This window comes from Aulonocara sp. 'chitande type north' Nkhata Bay, linkage group LG12 (assembly GCF_057382095.1).
Source record: "Aulonocara sp. 'chitande type north' Nkhata Bay isolate Kocher_YH1m ecotype deep benthic linkage group LG12, A_spYH_male_GT1.1, whole genome shotgun sequence".
Taxonomy (NCBI): Eukaryota; Metazoa; Chordata; class Actinopteri; order Cichliformes; family Cichlidae; genus Aulonocara; species Aulonocara sp. 'chitande type north' Nkhata Bay.
In genome coordinates this window covers 24585493-24592479 of record NC_141355.1, presented here as the reverse complement: position 1 = coordinate 24592479, position 6987 = coordinate 24585493, and positions in this window count along the sequence as shown.

Genomic DNA, 6987 nt, shown 5'->3' with positions numbered 1-6987 from the left:
GAGACCTGCCGTTAAGGCAACGCAGTTGTGTAACTGTTTCACTCACTAATGACAGCACTCTGGTATATTACAGTTGGTTATTGCTAAAGGGAGGCGTGACACAGTCTGTCCCGGTTGGGGTTGAACGTTGTTTGAACAGGAAGACACCTAATGAGTATGTTTTGACCATAATTACTGACTGGATTGGGTTTGGGTCTGCTGGTGTTGACAGTTGGAGAATAACCTCATGGGATGTCTTAAATGTAAACATATATAGGTGCTAAATGGAAAACGCACAACATCAGCAAATAAACAGAAGAAGAGCAGTGAGCGAAATGTTTTGGTATTAGACTGCACTGAATGATTAAAAGCAAAAGGGCATAGAAGGTTTTCAGAGTTTTAAATCACCATGAACTGAGAGGGTGCAGACTAAAAAAAAGGCCCTGCTTCAAAATTGACACCTTCAGGCTCCACTGAAATTTGTAGCTGCCTGTAGGAGAAAGTCAGGTGCCTTCTGGGGAATGTTTTTTTTTATCTTCAGATCAATAAAAGACGGAGTTATCTGACCTCAATGACAGTAAAGGGGAGGCTTTCAAACCTAAGAACCCTGTATCAAATGTCAAGCATGGTGGTGGTAGCATCATGCTTTGGTCCCAGGGGCACTGGTACATTGCATGTAGATGGAATAATGAAAGACTACCTCCAAATTCTTCAAGTAAACAGCTAAGGTAAATCGATAAAATCAATAGTTTCAATAGCTGAAACTGAAACACAACTGGGTGTTCCAACAGGACGATGGTCTCAACAAACACACATCAAAACCAACCTAACCTTAACCCTACTGAAAATCTGTGGACTATTCTTAAAAGCTGGGTCCGTGCCAGGAAACCAACCAATTTTGTTGATGGCTACCAAAAACATCTGGTGGATGTCCAACTGCATACTGGGATGTTTGACAAAATATAACCACCTACTTTTGCATCCAGCTCTCTTTGAAAAAATCTTTTTTAAATTCTGATGCATGTTGTACAATTAAGAACAGTTCAAAGAAATCATTAAAATCCACAAATCACCATGACATTAACGACCCATGATGAGTGTATGTAAACTTCTGACCACATCTGTACGTGACAGCGTCCATTTCTCCTGTTGCTTCAGTTGACTGCCTTCGTCTTGCTAACAAGTTGCTGAATTTCACTAAAGTCTAACCTCTTCCTGTGTTACCACTCATTTTGACTAGAAGAAACACCTGACCTCCATCTATGAAGTGTTTTCCTGCTTTCTGTGCATTGCTTTGAGGGTAAATCTCATGGCTAAGAGTAGCATTAAATGGGTAGATGAAGAATGGAGCTGTTGGGTGGCCCACTTAACAATCTGTCCGCAGGAAAAAAAAGTTGTTGTTTTTTAAACATTTTTTGTCTGTATTGTACTGATGTGGACATATAGATAACAGCTGAACAAAGCAGCTGTTCAAATCATCTGTGTGTTAAATAACTAAGTCCAATCCCCTGCTTAATACTAACACCAACAACAAGCAGACTAGCTCGCTGTTTCCCCCGATGTAAACTGTAAATCTGATTAATTACTTTGAATATATAATTCTCCATCCGTTCCTGGCACTTGCATAAACACACTGTCGTACAGTACGAGGTGATTATGTGGCAATTACAGCACTCACAGTGACAAAATGAGAGCTGATCCTTGGAGGAAAAAAATGGAGAAAATGTCACTCCAAGTTTTCAGTCCATCCGGAGATGTCTGAGCTCCGAATCACAGTGTTCTCTTTTGATCATCACCGCTGCTGCCTCTCTCCGATACACAGACGGATTATTCCTCCTAAATCTCCCAAATCCCTAATCCTATTTATCTCAACGCCACACAAAAAAGGTGCTCTCTTCCTGCTGCTCAGCTTATGTGTACAGTACGGGTGTGAGTATGTAGAAACGAATCTCTACATTCATGAGGACCGGTTTGGGATATAAGATATTTCAGGCTGTGCTCTTTCTGTTGAAGGATTTAAACACAAGTAGAGATTGGATTTGGGTTCCTACAGCGTTCATACAGACAAATACAAAAACCCCATACGGTGAAGTGCGTATGTATGGTACAAGATATTTCTTCCTTCAGCATGCCTGAGACAGAAAGAAATGATCTACTGATGAATGAAAAAGTTCCGTTAACGCGACTGATGCATGCACGTGCAGGGTTCAACCTTATCACAAACTATAATGCATGGATTCAGCATAATTCAGACTTTATTGTGTTTTAAGGCCGACAATCAGCGTCTTCCATCTCTCAGGGAAGTGACACGAGTTGCACTCAGATATTACAGCTTTAAATGTTAAAGCAAACATGTTTATCCGGATGACACAGAGACACAAGGACAGCTTTGTTTTCTTTTGTAGTTTTGTTTCTAGCCACCTTTTTAGTAATATTTAATGTTCACTCTTCTTTTATCTTTTCTGGTTTCTACACATGAATCTTTAACTGATAAATGTGACACCATATCTGTACCTACTGGTTGTTTACGCCACGGACCATTTCATGTTACGAGGTGGTGCACAGTGGGTTATTGTCTTTATCGCAGATTTTTGGAGTGCCTAAAAACAGTTGGCTGTGGACAAAATCTCAGTTAAGATCAGAGAAACTCAACGTTAAACAGTAAAGTTTTAGACTGGAAGATCAGAACGACCAAAAAAGCTCTTAAAATACTTCATACAGTCAGTTCCATCATTGTGATTAATATTTATATTATTCAGGCATGCATAGTCAATGCAAAAAAGAAAGTTCTCACTGGACACTACTATGCAGTTCCTGTGAACAACTAAGTACTCCCCAATAATCCTTTCTGTATGACTTTATCAGTCTCTTGTCATTGTGAAAGAATTTCAGCTCTCTCTTCCTTACAGCGCTGATTCAGTTCATTGAGGTTTGTGGGCATTTGTTTGTGTACAGCGCTCTTAAAGTTCCCACCACAGCATTTAAATCGGGTTGAGGTCTCGTCTCTGCAACACCTTGATTCTTTTCTTTTTCAGTCTTTCTGTTCCTGTTTTGCTTGTTGTTCTCCTCTTGCATGGCCCAGCTTTGGGAAGCTTTAGGTGTCAGACAGATGGAGTCGCCTATACAAAAGTTACACATTTACTTATACTGGAATACAGTTGAATGTCATCTGAATGACTGCGTGGCGTCTAGGTGCTGTGGCTACAAAGCAAGTTTAAATCATCACTCCTTCACCAGTGTGCTTGACAGCTGGTGGGAGCTGTTTGTGCTGATATGCTGTGTTTGGTTTCCTCCAAATGTGATGCTGTGCATTATAGCGAAACATCCTCACTAGAGAGAAGATGTTTTCTCCTGGCAACCCAGGCCAGGCTTGTCCAGTCTTTATCTAACTGTGCTGTCATGAAAAATTGAACATGCTAACTGAGGCCTGTAGTGTCTGAGATGTAGCCTTTATGTTTTTTGCAGTTTCTCTGACATGTCCACTCCCGGGAAGATTGGCAAATGCCTGAAGGATTTATTTTTTATTTTTTTATTGATAAATTATCATTTTTAAAAAGCCAACTTTACCTTCTAGCTCACGCTACGTACATACTCACTTACCCAAGTACTGAATTTGAACTATGTACAAAGTATTTCTTAGTATTTTCTGCTTCATTGTCATAATCACATTCAAAACAAGGTTAGGAGTTTGAACTGTGCACACCGGTCAAGGTCAAGAGATAAGATGCTGAGTTAGCGTATAGCAATGCTAGCTAGACAGAGTTCACTGGAGGTCAAAGAGCAGCGATATAAGCAAAGGGAGGAGGGTTTACATTCTAACTCACAGGCAGAAGGAGCAAAGACAGGAACATCATAGGCTTCAACTACCTCTAAAACTGGAAAAGAAAAAAAAGTTGGCATGCAAACGTGAGTCACCATGTTTTGTTTTGTTTTTGTGGATAATTTTGAGAAGGTAACGGTGAAAAGCTTGGGGACAGAGGACCAGGAAGCTTCATAACAACTCAAACTGGTTATTGCTGTAGTGAGTTAAAAGCTGCATGGCACAAAGAAATGATTTTAAAAAAAAAAACACAAGCTCCTCTTGATCTGACACTCTTCCTGACTAAACACTTTGAAGCAAAGTTGGCACACATGGGTATTTAAGGATAATTTCTCCTCAAAAATCAACATTTTCAGGAGTTAAAATCATATAGCAATACTATGTCAGTGCACACAGGCATGAGAAATGGTTACAATGCAGTATGAATATGCAGCTTTCTGCAGCTGGACATTAACTAGCAGCAAAACAACACAATTGCATATAATTGTAGTGCAATGGGAAAACTGTTCTTAGGTTGTTTCAATTTGGTCTGGTCGGTAACGAGAAAAATCAAGTGGGTGCAGTCACGTCATTCAGGCTGCTGAAGGAAAGAAAACTGATAAAAAAAAAAAAAAATCCTAAACCCAGCCAGTCTCTTGCACTATCATTTCTAACATCAGCCTGAAGGATTTCTACCTATGAATAATTTTTTTGACTGTAGAACTTCAAAGTGTTTGGACATGACCTTATAACCCTTCCTAAATTGGCAGACAGCAATAACGATCCTTGCTGATGTCTTTCCTATTTGGTAATTGTATACACTGACACCTTACTGCGCCAGACCAGCAACCTGCCCAAACCTCTGCTTTTAGAGAGGTGAAACTTTGTCTACCTGCTGCATAGTTTTTCAAGTTATTTTGTTTTATCTGCTCTTTAAACCGAGTGCCATCCAATTCTGTGTTATTCTGCTAAACCTGGCCAACACACACACACACGCACGCACGCACGCACGCACGCACGCACGCACGCACGCACGCACGCACGCACACACACACACAAACACACAAACAATCTAGTGAATAAGTATCACTGCAGGCTGGGGGAAACATTGATTTTTAGGTCGAATTAACCCTTCAAGTTGAAAAATGACACCTCGATGTGAAAGATGATAATAGCACGAGCTATAATGTTGTCACACAAGCACTCCAACACTATTAATGGTCACTCCGGGATCACTTGTGTGCTTTATGTTACTCTATTCTAATGCTGTTTACATTTTCCTCACAGAGTTTGAGGACATCTCTCATACAGTAGAGAGTCTGAAGAAAGACAAGCTACAAAATGCCTATATTAAATTAAATTCACACAAATCTGACTAGGGGATAATGAGAGAGCGGGTGCTGCCAGCATGAATAAAACCGGGGCCTCTAAAACTATTACATGCTGTTATGCTGTGTCTTCAAGCCTCCTTCTACTTTTCTTTCTCCTCCTTTCTCTATTCCTGCCCTCACTCTCATTTTTATTTCCCACCTCCCTCTGTTCTATCTTCTTTCAAAGCTAAGATGCTTTTGCCTTTTGTGGTTCCTCTTCTCTTATAGTTCCGCTTGGTCCTGCTTGGTGCGCCTTCCTTCATCTTTCTCTACTTGTTTTCCACACGTCTCCTTCTCCTTTGGAAACATACGATGGTTTCTCCTCCTCGCTCTCCCCCGAGCTTATTCGATTTTTCCCTTTTACTTTTCTATTTCCTACTATTATTATTATCATTATTATAATAATCCCCCCCCCCCCCGTGTGTGTGTGTGTTTCTGTGCATGCGTGTGTGCGTGTTAATAAGCTTAGAGTTGCCTCCCTCCCAAGGTGAGGTACCATGCTGGGGTGATCAGCACTGCTGGAGCTGCAGGTATCAACCACAAACACCTGCCTGTTTCAGGACTACTACTACACACACACACACACACACACACACACACACACATACACACGCACTAATTTTCATTCCATTTTACTCACATTAACACAGACACGTGAGAATAAAATCATTTCCTTCTTCCTCCTCTGCTACACTCGTACACATAAATGCAGAATACATCTTTCCTTTTCCTTTTCATGTTCATTCACACATCAAACACGGTATGTTTTTCTCAACCACACACACACACACACACACACACACACACACACACACACACACACACACACACACACACACACACACACACACACAGCTGACCGCTGACTGCTGCGCAGGGCCGATAGCACAACTCTGTCCTGTCAACACACAGGATAATCAGCTGCTGGGGATTGTGGGTAAGCTGTAATAATCCCTTGCATGGAATATGGAAAGCATCAGAGAGTTATTCAATAGGACAGAGATAAAGGTGTGTACTTGCATCTGTGTGTGTATGTGTGTGTGAATGTGAGTGAGGCTTTTCCATCTTTAATATGCATCTTCACCTGAAGCTGACTGTCAGTCAGAGTTATTGAAAAAATTAAAAAAAAAGAAGCACACCACAGCGGTCCGCACCAGCAGCTAAACCTCAGCCTGGGCCCCACCCAGAGGAACTGCAGCTGCTGAAATGTCATCTACAATAAAGTCTTAATTAGGAGCTTAATTGTTAAGCAGACAAACGCCAAAGAACATCCTGCGTCCTGCCTTTTTGTTAGTGTCACCGTCTCCAAATCATACCTCGCAGCAGGTCTCACTACTATCTTATAAACCTTCCCTTTCACTCCATCTGTCAAAAAACACCCCTGACTCTCATCTCCACCCATGCCACCCTGCCTACACTCTCTTTATCACCTCTCATATGCACTGTCCGTTGCTTTGGATTTAAACTTATCCACCTTCACAACCTCTGCTCATTCCATTTTCACTATTACACCTGTCTCTCTTTCATTCCCACATATGTAGTCTATCTTTTTTCTACTGACTTTCATTCCTCTTCTCTCCAGATCATACCTCCACCTTTCCAGCCTGATCTCTACTCCTGCCACACAAATTTCATTTATTGAGTTTGTGGGTGGCAATTTGTTGAAGGGGTGTGTAATTGTAGTTATTCATTATATGTGAATGTGTTTTTCATATTTGAGTCAGTTGAGGTTTTAGGATTAAATAAGCCACAGAGTTTTCCTAACCTTGGACTTGCATAATCAGAGAAATGTAACTTGGATTAGTCTTGTAAAATAAATCGTTTATGAAAATGTGGTAA